General features: G+C 40.4%; 1 protein-coding gene across 2 annotated transcripts in view; it reads left to right on the top strand.

Moving 5' to 3' along the window:
- The window catches only part of LOC120722304 (low-density lipoprotein receptor class A domain-containing protein 4-like), a 246,493-nt gene that overhangs the window by 60,470 nt on the left and 165,907 nt on the right, over positions 1-20,116 (top strand). Inside the window, exon 2 of one of the 2 annotated variants that reach the window (XM_040013253.1) lies at positions 3,785-3,940. The exons of the other annotated variant lie outside the window; for it this stretch is intronic. The gene's annotated coding sequence lies outside the window, so the exon portion shown is untranslated. The remainder of the gene's footprint in view (positions 1-3,784; positions 3,941-20,116) is intronic. 2 annotated transcript variants of the gene reach the window in all.

Here is a 20,116-nt window from a genome sequence, read left to right as displayed (position 1 = left end):
AGACTTTATTAATTGTATAATATAAGAAGACAGATCCCAAACACAAAGCTAGCTTCCTGTTTTGTCCAGTCAACATTTATGTAATGACAATGATATAAATCAGCACACTTGAGAAGCTAGAAACATGATCACCTTTTTGTGTGATTACCTTATTATCCAAAGTGGTGTCAGTTGCTTTTGCTAGGAAGACGAGCCCACGTAGACAGACAAATTTACCATATGGTGGCCTAGACAGGACAAGAATGACAGGAAGCTATGATAGCTGCACAGGATGGCTTCTGCGATGCGATTTCTTTTGTCTGTGAGGAAAATGAGGAGAGAAGAATTTTTAAAAAACAAAGGAAATGGCGGGTAGAAAATACATAAAAATACAGTGCCATAAAGAAAGGGACACCGTGTTGTAACAGGAGGCCATGCAGAAAATTACAGAGAAACTCAGACTACCTTCCCTGTTCCCCTAACCTCTCCCTCCCCATCGTCTCTCCATGTGTCTGCTCCCTCTTTCGTAAATGTTAACTTGCTAAAGAGAACACAGAAACGCTCAACCAGACAGTGTGTGTAAGTGTGTGTATATATATATATGTATATATATATGTGTATACATATATGTGTATATATATATGTGTGTGTATATATATATTTCTGTGCATGGCAGGAAGCATCATATTTACACACATACACACAAGCACAGACACAAACAGGAGCCAGACAGTGTGTATGAAGTGCAGCTTCAGTGAGTCCATCAAGTGTAATGATTGCCATAAATTCCCTCCTGGCTGCTTCTCTCAGCATCCTCTCCTTTCCTCCCTCTGCATCCCTTCATCACACTCTCCCCTCTTCCCTACATCAAACACTCCTCTCCCTCCCTTCTGCCCACCCATCCCGCCTCTATCCATCAAGCCCTCCTTCCCTCCATCATCAAACCCTCCCTTCTTCCATCCCGCCTTTTCCCGTCTCTTTGCTTAGGTTTCCTGGGTGACATCTGGTGCGTCTGGCCGGGCGGGCTGCTCCTCTCATCCTTCCTTTCCCCTTTTTTTAACTCTTCTCTTATTTCATTTTCTTTCTTAAACTGTCTCCCCTCCTCTTCCTTTCTGTTCCCCCCTCTCGCCCTCCTACTTTAAACACTACTGCTGTTACAAAGACATTAGTAACAGCAGATGTTTGATATGCGGAGCTCTGGTGAAAGTTGGTCGCTTTGACAACGACACATCCTCTTAAAAAGTGAAGAAAACGCAGACAAAGCCTAGCCACAGGTGCCAGGTAGAGAGAAAGCAAAATCAAAATGGTGGAAAATGAGGTCTGATGTGTGTTTCGAACATTCCTCTGGAAACATCGAGGCTTCTTTGATGAATTAAATATTCTTCAGGAGCATTTTTCCTGACAGTCAACAGCCTCTGTTTTCCTCCAGCCGAACGCGTATGATGCCAGCGGGCTGGCTCTGCCTCTCCCCCGGCCTCCCCTTACACCTTCTATCCTCGCTCCTCTCCCTTCATCTTTCACTCATTTTTCTTTAATGCCCCCACCCCGTTCTCCCAACTTCCACACGCACATACGCACACCTCCATCATTCCCGTCCCTGCTTCGTTGTGGGCAGATAAATCATTTGCGGAGTGGCAAAAGCTGCAGTGACTCATCTACCATCTAGACCACCTCGGCGAGCGAGAGAGACACAGAGAGAAACAGTAGGTGAGAGAAAAAGGGGGCGCCCGAAAGGAAATTAATAGAGTGAGAGAGGAGAAGTCAAATGAGCAAGAGAGGCTGTGAATACTAAAGTCAGCCAGCAAGAGACAGGGAGAGAAAGGAGAGGGGAACAACAAGAATGAGGGAGAGAAAGTGAGGAAAAAAGAAATGAGATTCGCGGTCAGCGTGTGACAGATGAGGTGCTGAATGAAAAGGAGGAAAGGTGGAGAAAGGATGGAGAATAGCAAATGCCCACAGAGAAAATATAATGTGTGAGTGTGTGTGTGTAAAGTTGCTGAGGGGGGACAGTAGATGGATAAGGAGGAGGGGGTTACAGGGGTCACCTCAGAGACAGAGAAAGGCAGGGCTGATTGACAGATCTGCTTCTGGCAGACTTTGAGCACACAGCCGTCTCCTGATGCCTCGCCTGAGTGCTGCAGTTTGTGCACGGCTGACATGCAGCACACCTCAGTGGACTTCCAACTTTATGAGGACCAGTTCAGAGGCTGCACTCTGAACCCCTGACTGACAGGTGGTCCTACCCAAGCACCAGTACTCATTGCCAGGTTGTGTCACTTGTTAGGTTTGTTTGTCTGTAGGATTATTTTAAAAGTGTGAAAAGATGGATTTTCATGATTTTTCCTGAGGAAAAAGAAAAGTGGCTTTGCACAACTTGGGAATTGTTGAAGTTGATGCAGATCTTTGGCTATGTTCAAATCGCTGCAAATATCAAGCAAAAATGTTGAGGCATAATATTTATATTATTGAGAAAAAAATATCTGGATCAAAGGACTCGATCCATGCAGGCTTTAGATCGCTTAAATTTGTTTAAAGTCTTTTCAAGGTAATTTAGACTGACTGAGAGAAAATTCAACAAGTTCATACTGGACACATTAAGCTGTTTGGGGGAGAAACAAGTGTAATCAAGTGAATATGTAAAATTATTAACATACCAGACTCCAACAAAGTGAATCTATAGTGTAGAACTTGATGAAACGGCCTCAATAAAGTGGAGATATTGAGGCTTGAATTGGCTGATACACTAACAGAAAGATTTGCTCTCCTTATACATCGCACTTTAATGAATCACACCTTTATTTCACATCAGGAGCCCTCAGCTGCATAGCAGAGTCAAAGATAACATGCGAGGCTGTGCCAGGCTAAAAATACGTTATCAAGGGCAGGGACTGAATGTATTCATTATATTAAATTATATATATATTGTATTGTTACCTCTGCTTTTATAATAGAAAAATCTTTTTAAAACCATGTTGTGAAATCCATAAACTTGAAATTTTAGGTTCTTATTTATATAATTCAGTTCAATTCATATCTATTCATTTCTATAGCCTCATATCACAACAATAGTCACCTAAAGACGCTTTATGTTATAAAGGAAAGATCCTACAATAATGCCGCAAAACCCCAGCATTTGGACGACCTCCTGTGAGCAAGCACTTGGCGAAAGTGGGAGTGAGAAACGCCCTTTCAACAGGAAGAAACCAGACTCAGGGAGGGGCAGCTATCTGCAACACAAGACATAAGAACAACGTAAAACTTCTTATTTACATGAAATTAATCAGTTAACCACGTCATTTTTATTAAAAAAGGTGATTTCGGCAGATTAGTCACAGGAACAGCTTGGGAACAGTGAAGTTCCCAGATGCTTCAATAAAACCAAATGCCTGACAGAGTAAGCATTTTTGGTGCTTCTGAGGGTGCTCCTTCTACTCTTTACAGAAACATGGGCAATCGTGTTTCTCTTCATGGCCTGCAAAGGTCATTACTAGTGTTGGATGCCATAAGCACTTCTTTAATAGAGCGTCCTGGATACTGCTTAAACCAGCCAAGACATATTATCTACCCAGCATGTCCTGGGTCTACTCCATAGCCTGCTCCTGGTAGGAGATACCCAGAACAACTCACCAGGGAGTAAACACCTCCTGAGTGATCAGACTTCTCCCCTGTCTCTAAGGGACAGCCCAGCCAACCTTTGGAAGATCCTCTTTGTCGCCATTTGTGTCTATGATCTCATGTTCTTCGTCAATACCCAGTGCTTGTGGCCATAGCTGAGGATCGCAATGTCGATCTTTCTTTCTTTCAGGATCCTCAGCAATGCTGACGCTGCACTAATCTGTGCATGAGTCTCCTGCTCCAATCTCTTCTCAGTCATTAACAAGACCCCAAGATACTCCAGCTCCGCTGCTTGGGGGAACAGCTCACTCATAAACAGGACCGGACACTCCTCCCTTTTCCAGCTGTGCGTATTTTTGATCTTTTTTTAGTGTAGAAAGAATGCCAATGTAAGGACAACTAAAAGGTTGCAGGGTGTCCAAATAATGCAACTCACAGCCTGGTGATTGTAAATGAGATGCCAGGTGGATCTCTTCCCTGTCACTACATGATATCGTCGCTCCTGAATTCAAGGAATTCACTCGCCTGTCTTGGAAACCCACTGTACATCTAACTGACAATGTTTGTCTCTTGCATTCTGAGGCTATCAGTTAGCAATCCAAAGCCAGACAATAGAATAGACAAACACCTAAGTGTTTGAAAAATTCTGAAACAAACATCAGCCACTCAGTGTCAGTGCATACCAAGATAAAATGATTTCAGCTGTGAGGGTAGCAACTTAGGTTACTAAGACAGTGTTGACTGGCACAGTCTTAGTAAAATAACCCCACAGCCCTCATATATGAATGTAACCTAACCAAGCAGTGTGAGCTGCACAGTGATAGGTGATCAGTGAATTATATTATTTACATCTGAGCTACGCTTCATAGTGGAAGTTTGTAGAAACTCACATGGTAAGGGTTCAGTGTGTGTTTAGAGAGATGTGGCATAAATGGGTCGTTGCTAATTACCCTAATAGCTGCTTCTAATGTCGCTGTTTGGTTACCAACTCACTTATTTGCACATTTAAAAATCAATGTATCAAGAGAACAATGAGGCCTGCTGTGGATGCGTGCGTGCAGCAGAGGAGATTTTTGTGCTACACTCACTAGCAAAAAAAAAAATGACCCGTCTGTCTAATAAACATCCTCCACTCCAAAGGTATAAAACTCAAGGAGGATAAAACTATAACAAGCTCACTCTGAGAATATATGTTTGTGTGCGAGAGAGAGCGAAGGAGAGAGAGTGAAAGTGGGGGTGTATCGACTCGTGAAAGTTGTGGAGAAGATGAAAAAGCGACGCAGCCGCCTCGGCTATTGCTCTGGAAGACATTTTTAGTCTGTTTTTCAATTTACAGTTAATGAGATTTTCAGCAGCCTCTCTCTATTCTGTTGTTAGTGTTTATCCTATCCTGTCTCCATAGCCCCATCTTTTATACCGCTGCAGTTCACCCTGTCTGAGCCGGATTGGCTTGTTTGTATAAATAGCTTACCGTGCGCTTGTGTGTGTGTGCGTGTGTGTATGTGCATGCACCTCACTGTGAATACATTTCGTGGAAATGCTTGTCCATACATGTGTGCAAATGCATATGCATTATGTGTACCAAAGGCAATGCGGTCGCGCTTTTGAGTGCGTGTTTGTGTCTTGGAGCAGCATGCACTGAGGCGTTTTCCTGTGTCCTCCTGTTCTGCGCTGCTCTTCTGCTGCCTGACATCTAAAATACATTTGTTTTCATTTATCAGCCAACCAGACCCCCATATAGCAGCTTCCGCTCAGTGCCACAGACTGAAGAGGAAAATTCTACATTTAAGCAGCCCCTGTCCTCTGATTTGTCTCTCTTACCACAACTCAATGTTACCCTTTAAGCTCGAGCTAGCAGGGAAGACAAAGGGATTGTGTTGTGGTTTCTGTGCGCGACAAATCATAATCAAGTGAAATACGCATCAGAACATCACACTCAGTGTAAAAGCTTCAAGTTAGACTTAAGAAAAAAACCCAATTGCAATTAAAACTGATGAGAAAAAAAATAAAGAAGTTGTGAATATGTGTTAAACATTATAATTAGGTAATCAGGTGCTCAAATTCTTGCCTCTGAGATGGCACTTTAATCATTCACACAGAACTAAGTGCACATTAGAAGTAGCTCATTATTCTGATGTTTACTTGAGGAAGGATTTTAACTTTCCCGAGGGAGGCGTCAGCAGGGAGTAAGGAGTCATATGATTGGATTTTTGTAGTATCCTGTTGATGCGCATGTTAATCTATCCTTATTTGAGAGATACGCGACTGATGGAAGCCGAGTAATGCTGATGAGGAAGTGAAACTGTGTCACGTAATGTGGAGTTTGAATAGCATTTGACACGTTTGTCTTCCATTACTGGTGATGAGGCAGTGACACCGGGCCAGCAGACTGTGTTAAGATGTTTCCAGGCGGCCATAAATCAAAGTGGCTCGTGTGCAAATGTGTATGTTCCTGCGTCTGCACAGAGAGGATGGAGACTAACGGGGGATGCACAGGCAGCAGATAAAGATCAGACACCAGGGGGATGTTGCAATCATGCATATCAGTGAATTTAAAATACATAGATAACCCTATCGAGCAGGCTTAGAGGCCAGTCTGGCAGCCAGTCAATTTTCACACAAATGGGGTCCTCAGTGGGGGGGCTGCCTTGCAGGAGTCTGATTATGGTGTGATGGTTGTGTAAACCACAAAATCAGTCAGCTCGACACCACAATTTATAATGTGTTATCTATAAAAACGGATCAACTTTTATTGATGCCTGATCAGACTTGTGCCGTCGAAAGAATCTGACAATATAAACCCAACGACAATCATCTTCAGGTGCTTTATATCATAAGGTAAAGATCCTGCAGTAAGAAAGAGGAAGATCCGACAGTCCTCTATAAGCAAGCATTTGATGACAGAGCAAGTCTGATGTAAAACTGAAACTTAGAACATAAGATAAGACGATCAGATATGCTTTATTTATGCAAAAGGTGGGAAATGTCTTTATTACAGCAGTTCAAAATAAAATTAAACATATAACAAATAGCTTAAGTCAGTAGGATAGTTTCCAGCTCGCTAAATTGTAACACAGTATGATAAAAAAAATGTTAATGCGGTAAAAAAAGTAAACAGGCAAACTTTCTTCAAAAACTGACATAAAAGAAAACAAAAATTCAAAAATAAATCTTTAAACTAATGAAAAATACAAAGTTATCAGTGCTGATGTGTGTGCACGTAGTTTCAGTCTCATCAGAATTAGTAGCAGTGAGTCCAACATAATGACTGTAAGAAAGTAAAAGTAAACAAGAGTAACAGTTACTTTGTGTTGAAAGAACTCTGCAACTACACATTTACACATAACATCAACCTGTCCAGGCAGATCAAAGAATACTAGCCAGTATTAGCTTGTTGATGTATTTTCATATATACTTCATATTCCAAAAAACATGTTAAATTGATTTTCTGCATTCATAGTTTGAGAAACATTCAGCAAAGCACTTAAGCCCCATTAGGACTGGCTGACATTCCAGGTGGAGATGGGAGGATATAAAGTGTCTCTGCAGTCCCAGGTGATGTAATCTTATTTCTTTCTTTATTTTTTCACTTCAGAGCTTACAAGACAATATGTATTTGTATTTATTCTTTGTCTGAGTAATCCAGTCCTAATTGTCAGTACATCCGTGAGCATGTTACAAACAGAAACTATTTTTAATGGCATTAAGATACAAGCACGCAGCTCCTGATAAGACTTAAATTACAGGAGTGATTGGCTTGAAAACAGGAGATGCATTTAGCTGTGATTATTACTAGGAAAGGGCTGAAAATCTGCTCACATAAAGTAATTTCTAGACTAGATGAAAGCCAGTGACCTGAGCTCCCACCTCCCCTAGAATTCATCTTTGCTCCTGCAGATGATGTGTTATACAGTATTTTATGGTGTGCCCTTAAAAGCAGACTTCTGGGGTTGCGTCACCTCATACCTATCTATAATTGTATGTCTTCCTGTGTACTTTGCACTCTTCAATCTCATATTCTTCCTTTAGACTGCGTTGTGCGGCGTGTTATCTCACAAAGCAGAAACGGCTCGAAAAATAACCGTATAAACATCTATAGATACACTCAGTGATGCCGTAGCCTGCAGATATAAGATCACTGTGGGAATTTCTCTATGTAGGTACACATTATCACTAATAACACATCTCTGAACCTTTGTTATGGGCAAAGACTGGCTAGAGTTGGTAGGAGTCTAATGACACTCTTTGGATAGACACTGTGAATGTATATGTGTGTCAGAGCGAGTGAGCGAGCAGGGGGAGATGCGCGTTTTAAAGATTATGTTTGCTTGAGGTAAAGAAGCCCTGTTTATGTTTGTAAGATGAGTCGTATGCTTCAGACTGCTGGGAACAACCTGCGAGTTTGTGTGCAAGTGTGTAAATGTAGCCTTCCACCGTGAGCATACATATTCACACACGCCGCCTCAGTCCCTGTGAGGTATTTGTTACAGGGCAAACATACTGTATCATTACTGGGGTCGTGAGAAGGTAATGGGAAACAGAATGAGTCATCATATAGGATGTGTTAGCTGTGTGATATGGTATGAGTAGAGCCTCAGGGAAAGTGGCATCTGTACCTCATCTCCTTGTGCTTCCTTCCATCTTTCCTTCCCTTTTCATAAAAAGGATTCTTGTTGTGGTTGTGGTACTGGCATATTTGTTACATCAAAATTATCTTTGCGACAAAAAGCATGCTAGTCAGTGTTGTAATTCAAATGACAGGATGTAATAGTGAGGTTCCAAGACACATGGCTATGGGTTTTGACCAATGACTGTAGAAAATACAGTCAATAAAAATGCTAGAATAATAGTCTTGTGTATATGAGACTTACTGAAAATGTTTACAATTTCAGCTTAAAGTCAAACATTAAAAAAGTCCCATTGTTACAATATTTGTTTCCAGCAATAATTAAAAATAACCTTTGAAGAAGCTGCTAAATAGCTTAGCAAGCAAGGCTCTCTAGCATTCAGTCAGAAAGTGGAAGGTAATGAACCTTGCTTGTTAATGTTAGCTATTGTTACCAATAGATGTTATTTAAATTTATCGTTATTATTAGTTTTTGCTAATACTAGATGCTGGTAATTACTCTATATTATGTTTTGTGACTTATGGTAAGAAGAGCTAGCTAACTCTTAGCTAGTTTGGGAGGAAGCTAATTAGCCTTGCCTAGCTTAAAGATGATTTTGTCAACCCATTTCATTATTTTGGATACATATTGTTATAGTATCCATTCTGCAAACATTCACCAGGCCTCTGACACTTTTTCAGATTCTTCATTCCATATTTAGTAGGGACTTGGAATAAAATTATCATGTAGATACAAATTCGGGTGACCATTAAGTTACATGTACATGAATGTGAGACTTAAAAGGAAACATAATGAACCAAATATAGAATTGGGATTTAAAAGAAATTTATTTTAAAAAGATATAGATATTAATAACTGTTGAATGCAAGTTGATGATTGTACAAACGTTTGATCTGATTGGCCCATGTGTTAAAATGGAGATTGGGTACATACAGACATTTACATACAAGCTACATTCATTAAAGTAAGAGGAATTTGTGTGTAGCTATAGGCTCAGTGTAGAGACCAGTCAGGTTTCCCGTTTATTAGCATTCGATAATATTCTAAGTTTTGAACCAATAAGCAAACTTCTAAAAGAGCAAAATAAAACTTTGCTATTATTTGTGCCTTTGTTGGAGTTGATAGGAAAAAGCACTTCAGCGTATCACTGCTGCCTATACTCACATTGTTTATGAGTTAAAAGATGCATCACTTTCTAATACCATTGTGCAGTCCAAAAGGGATAAGTGTTTCTGCTGTTCCATCGACTCCTAAAATATGGTCTTCTTGAGTAATCAATCCCACTTGAAATTTTATTCATTTTGCTTCAGTTTGATTTTATTTTCAGGCTCTCTGGAACAGAGTACCACGGAAAACGTTTTCACTCTAAAGAAGTCCACGGTAGGCCCTGAAGCCCTCTGTAAAGAAATAAAATACACAGTAGTCGTTATAATGTTCATTAAATTAACTTTTACATGGACTGATTCTCATATAGCGCTTCTCCCAGATCACTCACAGCGCTTTATACAACATGCCTCATTCACCTATTCAACCACCAACCTTCCGATCGGTAGAAAACCCACTCTGCGTCCTGAGCTACAGCCACCACACAGGATCTGTGACGGAATCTAAAGTTTTAAAGAAAGAGATTATAATAAACTGACTAAAAAATTAAAATAAGTAACAAACTGATATCTATCCTAAAGAACAAACTGAGAGAAGCTGCATGAGGACTGACTGTTACAAAATCAAGCCGAGGCAAGTATGTACAATTAACTAGCGTGATTAGATTGCTGCACAAGCACAAGCACACATAAAGCACTAGAATTACTTTTGAAGCATGTAAAGTAATCCAGACTTAAGTGATTGTGCGGTCATCACCACAGACAGACAGGTTGTCTACATAGCTGTCAGCTGCGTATTGTCTCTGCATGATGACAACAGTGAACTGCGGTCGATCGAGACACTGATGTTCAACAATAATCACCCTCATTAGTCATCCGTGTGTGTTGTTGTCCTAGATTAAACAATGAAATAAACTCAAATCCCTGTTCAGAAAAGTCCCCTCAAATAAATAAAGCATGAATAACAAATTCTTCTAAAGATTAGTAGCTATGTTTCAATTAGCAACTGATTTTTTTTAAAAAACAGGCTTGAGAAAGCCAGTGATGATATATGGACCATCATACGTGTTGTCCTACTGTGCAAGCTAGAGTCCACGCTCTGGGTTTTTGACTTGTGATCAGTGGTTTGGATTTAGTGTGAGAAAATGTTAAACCTTGTCCCGTCCCCTGTGATGTGGTGCTCATGTCAACATATGGTCAAAAGTGTTAATGTGCTTAATTAGGCCAGCACTCTGAGCAGCAGAGAACATCCCTGCTCATTAAGTCTGATAAGGAGAAAAAAAGAAAGTTGCTCCTAATGTATAGGAACAGTGACCTTTGCCTGATTAATGCAGAGTGGGACTGGCGCGCAGTGACCGGGAAGCTCCAAAAGGACTCGGAGCTGCAGCACTTTAACTGCATTATTATCACACTCATTTTCCTTAGTCAGCTTCTGGTCTCACTACAGTTTTATGGCTGCTCAGAGACTCAGCTGAGAGATTAAGGACTCATAACAAGTTGTTTCATGTAGAGTGTCACCTCTAATGTCCGCTTACAGCAGAATGAAATGAGCCATTAGGCCTGACCTATCTACCCCGGTTTCTGTTGAGATTCTGAGAGAAATGTCACTGTGGCTCGTGCACTTTGTGGCATGCAGCAGGGCTCTCCCAGGATAAGATCCAGGAGGAGGGGGGTGCACGGTACAATGAGGAATATTTACAGTAATTTGTGGCGCGTTCTTCCTTCACACATTTAAAATGCATTAGAAGCCACCGATAGCCCATGACCACTGACACTCCCGCCCACGCACAGCCTGTGCCAGGCGTTTAGGTTTGTTTGTGGAAGTAGGTCCATCCACATTAAAATGCAGACATAAGTCAACTCTCCTGCTGGATATAGAGGATAAAAGCCGTAGAAATCCACAGCAAAAGAAACTGTTCCCGTCCACAGTAGCTTTCCTGCCATTTAGAATAATTTGTTTGTAAAAGGAAAAAGGCAAATTTGGATTTATGATTTAGTGAAAAGTTTACATTTTTTTGTAGAAAAAAAGTTTGATTTGAATCAAAGTTTTTCTCTGTTCTAAGCAATTCACTTCTACATACTTTTATAAGTGACCCAGCTGCCTGGAACAGGGATGTGTCAGAATCAGCCCAACTCCAATCTGGCCCACTAAACGGCCTTGGAAAATGTGAAGGAGGGGAATAGATTTTGAGCTTTTATCTGTATTTTCACAAGTTTTACAGCTTTTCCTACTATAATAAAGACCTCCCCAATGGCCACTCATGATGTGTCACACCTGGCAGCAGATCACACCTGTCCTGCTTTGTCTTCACTGCCTCCCTGAACATTTTAGGAGGGATTTCACTGCTAAACTTTTAATGAATGTTTGGATCTGGTCCTGAGTGCCTCGGCAGAAGTGTCGACCCTGTACGACCGAGTTCACAGGCTTGATCCTAAAGTGGGGCCTTTCTGGCTGCTCGGAAATTGAGGTTTAAATCTAAAGGTGACAGCGCTTTTTCCATCAGGGCCACTCAGCTTTGGAACAACCTGCCTGAGGAGATAAGGCTTGAAAATCTGTGACTTCCTTTAAGCGACTTGGAAGAAATACTTTTTTTAATCAACTTACTTATATGTGATGTCACCTTTTCTAACAGTTTTGTTGTTTGTGTGTCTGTTTTCTGTTTTTTATGTTGCTTTTGCAGTTAATATGGATTTTATTCTTTTGTTGGAGGTTATTTTTTACACTGTGTTTTGTATTTTTTGCTTTCCTTTCTGTTTTTTTTTTTTAAAGCTCTGTCCTAACTCTGGATCTACTGTTATTGTGGGGGGGGGGATATTGGAATAGAGGTAAATGAGCAAAACTTGCGCTATTACAGTAGATTTACTGTAGCAGTTTTACCTTATAACCATTTCTACTTCAGAAGTACAATTTCTAGTTAGAGACATGTTTATCAACTATAAGCCAATTTGCATAGCCATGGACACACTGGAGCAGAGCTGGTTGACTGTAAATACACAATTTACTAACTCAAAGAGGCATAAAATGTTAAGTAACTCTTAATTAATTGTGGCATTTGTTGACCTTATCCTTCCTTCCTGTCACTCATAAGTGAACATAATCGAATTATGCACTCTTAAGGCTGTATGTAACACAAACACGCCGTTGAAAACAAACGGTGATGTATTTTTGATCTAGTGTGGTAATTGTGTGCTATAATTGAACAGCCATATCACAATATTTTAAAAGGAGACATCAGGTGTTTTTCCAACGACCTGTTTTTGTGCACATTTCAATGGAAATTCTGAACGTTCTTGAGGAGTTTTTACATTGTTTGATGTGCAAATGTTTGTACGAGTACAAACACGGAGACATGCCAGGTGAATAAATGATTGTATAAATGATGCATGTGACCTCCACTTTGCTAGGCTTACATAGGGGCAGATGAAAAACATCAGATCTGTTTGCAATGATGAAACTGAAACCCTAAAAATATCAGATCAAAGTAACAGCAGTGCTTTATATCTATTCTTCTTAATTTCATGTATAACTGCATTCTTTTCCCAATATGGCTTTTGGAAAAAATACTGGAATGCGTTATTACTTAGATGTACTGGTCAAATCCTATTAGTACCACATTCAGTCAGTTGTAAGGTTGTTAAATAACCAACACAAACATCATCACAAACCCAAAGAACATAATAAAATGTTATTTATTATAATATTATAATAGCATTTTGAAAAATGTTGAAAAACTTTAGCTTATTGAAATAAAACTGAATTTAATTTGAATTTCTCAAATTAAAGCCATGTGCCCACATAAGTAGGCAAGAAGTGTTGAGTATCTCCTCCAGGACGCCACAGGTTCACGTCCCATTTAGGAGCTTTGTGTTCTGTGCTTTGTTTCTTTTTTTTTATGCCCTGATTTGTTTTCATTTTGCTGGCTTTGCACTTTCACTAGCTCCTTGGCTAGGTGACTTGTAGTTTAGTCGACTACTAAGCTAGGATAGATTTAGAAAAGATGCAAGACTCACTGATCGTGCTGCCCTGTATGTCACACGCTGACGTCAGTAGCCTGCGTGCACGGCACACATACGATTCATCGTTTCAAACTGCACCATACTTCAAACCATAACCCTACTGCTCTTTACTGTCGATGACTGCATGTGTGAACAAACACATGGGCATTGTTTTTTTTTTTTTTTGCAGTGCATCATTTTTGGTAGCATAATTTAACCCACATGCAACACACGAGCCTGCGTGCCTGAGGAATTCATCTCCTCCTCAGACAGTTAGTCAGAGCTCTCTCGGGGGAGGTGGGTCGCTCCGTTTGCCTGGGCTGTGCTGTCTGATTTTCTTGATACTTTGTCTTTTTTTTTTTCTTTTTTATCTTCCTCAGTCAGAGGGAATGAGAAGGATTTTTGCTGCATGACTGCAGCCTGTAATGTCTCTGCTGCCTCTAGCTCCTGCATTTGCTCATGCTGTGCCTCTTTGTGTCATCTTTTTTTTTCTGTGTGTCTGAACTTAAATATACCTGCATATTTTCATGTTTACATACTCTTTTGAATGGCCTGTAAAATTGTCTGTATTTATGTCTGCATTGTAGGAGATTTGTTCTTTTCAAAGATGGCTTGGAAGCACTAAGGCTTTACTGGATGTAAATCATTTTATCAAACAAAGCTAAATGTCTTTTTAAAAAAAATCTTGCTCTCAGCTTCTTCAAAGAACAGTAGTTTCACTCTGTGGGACTCTTTTATTTATTTTCTGCATTGCTAAGTGTTTCATGTCTCTGTTGTCTGGTACTTTCAATACAGTCTTTACTTTCTGTCTTATTTTCAGATTGGGTGGAATGGGTAAAATGGCAGTGGTTGAAAAAGCTTGTTTCTACCGTAGACAAGTCAAAAAGTTCAAAAGTTTTGACCCGACATGGGTTTTCTTATACCACTTTGCAGAATCTACCTGTCAAGCATTTGATTCTGTGATAAATATTGCCTGTAGCTGTAGTATTAGTCGCAGAGTGGAGGTTTTCTGTGCCTTTTGGAAGTGATTTTTGAGTTAAAAAAAAAGTCCTGGAAATGTTGAGAGAGTATATAAAACAGAAAGAAACATTTAAAAAAACAAACAAAGAAAATGCATTCTTGTGTTGGCACCATGCTGTGTGTAAAAATGTTTGGAATTCAGTGTTCAGTTATCACATAAGAGTACATAAACTGCACTCAACATGTTCATGCTTCCCAAACTATCTGCTCTGTGCCATTTTATATCAAAGAAATGAAAGTTAACACCCTAACCACTTCGTCTCCAGTCATGCACGACCATCAGATTTGGCTTTAACTCAGAAAAAGGTTCAGGTTAACAGGTGACCTGCTGTTTACGTTTAGTATTGTAAGTTAAATAAAAGTTGCGTCTGTGAAGTCAAATAAAAAATACAAATAAATTACACAATCTGGCTGAAATGTCTAATCTGTCAGTATTTGTACATGGTAGTACTGTACTTGTGTTCTGTCACGAATTCCTGGTAATATTGGATTTAAACGCAGCGCTCACTCACTGCTGCTAATAAAGCTTCATATTCACGCCAGGTTGACTTCATTTTTTTCCTCGTTGTTGCAAAGACTTCATTCCACCAATCACAGACAACCCCAGAACTCAAATACAGTCAAATCACAGCAACACGGAAGGCTCCTTTGCGGTCTTATTGTCAGAAGGAAGGCCCTTGCGGCTCATCCGCTTTACATTCGTTCTGTAGCTCAATAAAATCATATGTATGAGCCCAGTGTTTACGCCTACAGTCAATCTCTGTTTTTCTCTGTTCCTTATTTCTCGTCTAATCCGTCCAGTCTGTTCCCATCTTTTTGTCTTAGTTTGATGATTGGGACAGCTAGCTAATCAGCTGCACTACTACTGCACATCAGGAGACATTTTAAGTAAATCCTTTGAGAGCCCTTGAGGGAAAGGCTTTTGATCAGTTGTCTCTTTATGGAAGTGTAGGCTAATTTTGCCCGATGGCTCTTGCCTCTTTATAGTCTTTGTGTGGAGCTCTTGTGTCGGTATGGATTGTCAGATTAGGTCTATATTTGTTCTTTGTTTGTTTGTTGTTGTTGTTTTAAACACATCTGCATGACTTAACTGAACTGCACACACACACACAAAAGCCAACAGTATAAGTATTTCTATATCATCTGTCACAGAGTGGCTAGCTTCCGTGTTAATGGCATCCACTTCCTGTCTGTCGTTTGCCAGTATTTCTGTGCCTTATGCGTCCGTCGGTATGTGTCTGTCAGTCCGGCCTCTCGACACTACAGTTGATGCATGGCCAGATTAAGCCTGTCAGATTTATCACACTCGACTGGCAGTCAGCGCGACACAGAGCCAGATCAGACAAGGATTTGACGAATGACGCCTTCAGCCTACCTTTGTTTGCTTCTTGCTTTGCCAGTCATTTTGTGCACCATTACACACTTTAAGATAATTTATTTATCTGTTTTTTGGCCTGCGGTGAATGATATATTAGATAATTCCCCTGAAAGGGGGTTTAAAAAAGGAGGTTTAGAGGTTATGTTTTTAGATGTTTCTGCTTTATTGCCCGAGAAAGGTAAAGGATAACGTGCACTTGTTGTGTTATTAGTGTGTGACAGCTCAGTAAGTACGGATTAAAAAGGAATGTTTTTGGACTGAAACCAACTAAAATTACCCACTAAGAGCTGTGTTTAATGCGGTCTTCATTCGCAAGTCCAGGAAGACTGGAGTGACGCCTCTGAAATACTAAAAAGCAAAAGAAAAATATGGGATCTATATTTTTCTTGAGAAATCAAGCATTAACTGTCTATGACACAAGCTTGTGTTTCTCACTGTCTGTCACAATACATTATAGCACAGTGTGATACCATGTTATACAATAGAAGACATACTGTAAGATAAAATAGGATGTGGTGTATGCATGAATGTGGACTAAAGGAGGAAAATAAACCTGCAGGTAAGTTGGATGCTTCTGGAGGATAGGTAGCTACGTGTTGTTTAGCTCTCTGCTGCTTTTGCTACCTGTACTTAAAAAGTGCTGGATTATCTACCAAGTCTTGATTCTTCTCAAAATGATTTTTGGAATGATATGAATATACAAACACATGCTCTCCACAGTATATTGTTACAAAGCTTTTGCTTTAATTTGACACATTGTTTCCGTCCAGTAAAAAAATGGCAATTGTTGGGTGTTGGTGTCCTTGTAAGACTAACAGTATGGTTTAAAGCCCTTACTGAGCTGTACGGCACTCTGCACTGTGCTCGACCTTAAGAGCCCATAAGCTCTGGCCGCAAGCCAAGCTCATCAAACTGGAATACAGTATGGATGAGACTAATGAAGCGGACTAAAGTAGATCTTCCATTAATCAGCTGTGAACTTGTGTAATCTTTGTCCATGTGTGTCAGAGTGTCGGTGTCCTTAAACTACTTGTCATTTGCACATTAGGAGAATGTTTTATTAAGACAAAGAGTCGATATTATTAAAGAAATGTGGAAAAGTATATGATTATATTTAATATACTTTAAACAGGGCTAACAAAGCCACACCCCCACCCATCTGTGGCTGGTTGTCTCTGTAGTAAAGACTAAGTTTTGTATGGTTAATGGATCTAACACAGTGCTTTATTATGTGTCTTATCACATATTCACTGTGATGGTCTTGCCTAAGAACACTTTGATGTCTATGTTAGAGGAGCTGGGGATCAATCCACTGGCTTTGAACTAACGTCATCGTAATGTTTTTTTTAAGACAGATACCGATATCAGTATTTGGTCATTTAAAAATCTGGTATTCTGATATATTGGCTGATATAATGTCCCTAACATTTCTTGTTTATTTCTTTTCTTGTTCTGCTCGACTTTTTTCAGTTGGTTGTTGTTTTGTGGCATTCCAGACATTTTTCAGCCATTATAAATGGTGATAAATTGGCAAATGGCTTATATTAGCCAATAATATCAGCCCGTCAATAACAATTATATTGACTGTTGCATCTTTCAGAGAGAAGAGTAGTTGTCCGTAAATGCATCAAGTAGTTATACCTGCCTGTGCTCTCTATAACAGTGCTATCTATAGGTATGTAGTAGATATGTTTGCGTATGCTTTAAAATCACAGAGGGCCAGTTGAAGTACTTTTCTTAGCCCTAAGTAACGTGTGCATGTTGCATGTAACCTAAGAAATCTGGTGATGGGATGTTAGGGTGGGCTGTAGGTTGTCAGAAAGGCAAATAATTTGAGACAACCCAAATGAACTTTAGGATCAAACAGAATCTCAGGCGCTTATCTGCAGCTGGAGGTGGAAAAAATGTTCAATTGTTGTTAAAACATTCAGGGAAAATGGCCTCCAGTTTTCACATACTAGGAGTGTCGAGTTCATCAGTTACTTTGTCTTTTTTCCACACTTAGTTTGAATGTTTGAGTGTGCACACTGTGTCCACTACTCATTGTTTAATCCAAAGAAAGAACAGTGAATATATGACCTAACCCGTCATAATCTCCAGGAGATCCACGTTGTTTTATTGTCCAGCAGCAGAACATTTTGTATTTCCTTCTGCTGCCGCTGTCAGATACACATAAACAGTCCGTGAAAGCTTTTCTTTTTCTTTCTTTCTTTTTTTAATGACTCGTTTTTTCGCCACGTCTGTTGCGGCAGAACTCTGAATCACCTCGGTAGCCCCAGTTCTTTATTTGTTATGCAATCACATTCTTAGCATGCTTGAATTTTCAGCGTAACAGATGCGACCAGCCCCGTGGTTAAATAGTCTGTTCCCCAGTCCATGTTTGTCTGTCTGACTGCTGTCTCACTGATAAGCACATGTCCCTGTGTGACCCAGCGGAGGAGTCAGAGCTGGCTGTTAGAACTGCTAGTTGTCCCCATATGTTACAATGACAGACAGATAGTAGACACAGAAACACGCTCCCGTACTAATAATGCTCTGACGGAAACACTCCTCACTTTACCCACTTCACGGAGGCTAGAGGCCACACGCAGTCTTAACACTTTAAGAACCCTGGAACAAAGCTTATAATTGTCATTATAAAGGTCTGCATAGGACTCTTTGCTCAAGTACAGTCTCTCAAGGCTACAATGCAGGCTGTCTTATTGGAGTTTATTTTATGACTGACAGATGGCAGCACGAATGCACTGCTGACTAAAAAGCTACTGAACCAGGGATCTTTTTGTGCTTGTTAGGCAAATATGTAAACCACTACATTATGGCGCTGCTAAGTACAGGGGTAGATTTTTGAAAATTTCATCCTTATGTAGGCAGTTTTCTTTAAAATGGCGAGATGGATTCAGCATAGTAATTCAAAAAGAAGAGCATAGCTTTCCTTACTGGAGGTCCACTCGTGAAGAGGCTGGAGACCGTAGACTACTTGCAGACTAAAATCTGTGAGTGATCAAAAGAAGATGGGCTCCAAGTTAAATTAATGTCAGCGTTTAGGTGACACATGCAGAGTGACTGCTGACAGCCATATAACAGTTCAACTGAGATTACATGTTTCCAGAGAGACCTGGCCAAGAGAGCAGCACAGAGTGTAACAGATAGAAACAAATATAGCCGACACACCGAACTCAACATCCAGATCGTACGAAATAATGTATCCAGAAGATGCGTAAAATCTAAGAGTCCAGGGCCTTCGCCATCTGCCTGCAGTCGTCTGAGGTTGCAGTTTCTTTTTACATCATCCTCAGGTTCAAAGGTGATTCAGGCTGTTTGTCAGTTTGCTCAAATGTTCCAGGGACAAGCTGGATTGATTAAAATAGGCATATATGTTCTTTCAGAGGCACGTGAGAAAAACACGGTTAATGTCAGGGATCAACTGTGACTTATGCTCTAATGCCCGATGTAAATGATGCAGTAGCTGTTGTTATTATCAGGGATTTGGCACAATCTGACATTTCACTGAAAAAACAAAGAACAGATTGACTACATTGTCAGTGAACACTGATACTGTCAGTCGCTATAAAGTGAAAATGAATCCGCAGCTGCATTATTCATTAGTTTGATCGTTCAAGTTCAAACCCAACACACCTTTCCTGCCTACAGAAAAGTCTGTTATAATGAATGTACAGTAGTATTGGACTGAGCTGAAAGCATACATCCCTGGTGGCTAACATCACTGACTAAACAGTAATACCCTACTTTGTGTTGCTAATGATTTTGGCTTTCTGCGTGTACATTTGTACATTTGGTTTGAACTCCCTTTTTTGAACTAAAGCACAGGCATAAAGCATAAGGAGTGAACTAGGGCAATAATTGAACAGACGTTTCCTTTCAGCCATCAGCTCTGAACTTTTCTAGACCCAGTGCAGCGTTACTGGACGGCGAAGGCTTTTTAATCTGCGAGCTCCCCGACGCAGAGTGGATGGTACTAGATCGCCGCAGTGCGAGACCAGCGCAATTAATTGTGCAGCGAATTCACAGCGAGCAAGGGGGCATTATCTGCGCCGCCTCTTGCGTACTCTATCGAGGCAGCACCCCCACCTACGCCAAACAGAGGTTCGCTACTTGCGAGAAGTAGTCGAAACCTCGCGTGTGAAAAAACGTGTTTATTAGCAAAGTGTTTGGCAGCGAAGTTCATAAGGTGGACCCAGTTACAGGAGAACGGGCATGAAGGTAACGAGAAAAGTTTAATGACTCCACGCACCGCCATGAAGAAGAGAAAACAACAAAAAACACTAAAACTCAATCTGCAAGAATGAGAAAAACTAAGTGTGCATACCACAGAGACTGGGGTAATGCACTAAAGAACTACAGCTTCCAGTCTCTGGTCCCAGAGTTTCGTGATAGTA

The sequence above is a fragment of the Simochromis diagramma genome, unplaced genomic scaffold (genome assembly GCF_900408965.1).
Source record: "Simochromis diagramma unplaced genomic scaffold, fSimDia1.1 OVJJ01000618.1, whole genome shotgun sequence".
NCBI lineage: Eukaryota > Metazoa > Chordata > Actinopteri > Cichliformes > Cichlidae > Simochromis > Simochromis diagramma.
This window is presented reverse-complemented; position numbering and strand designations above follow the sequence as displayed.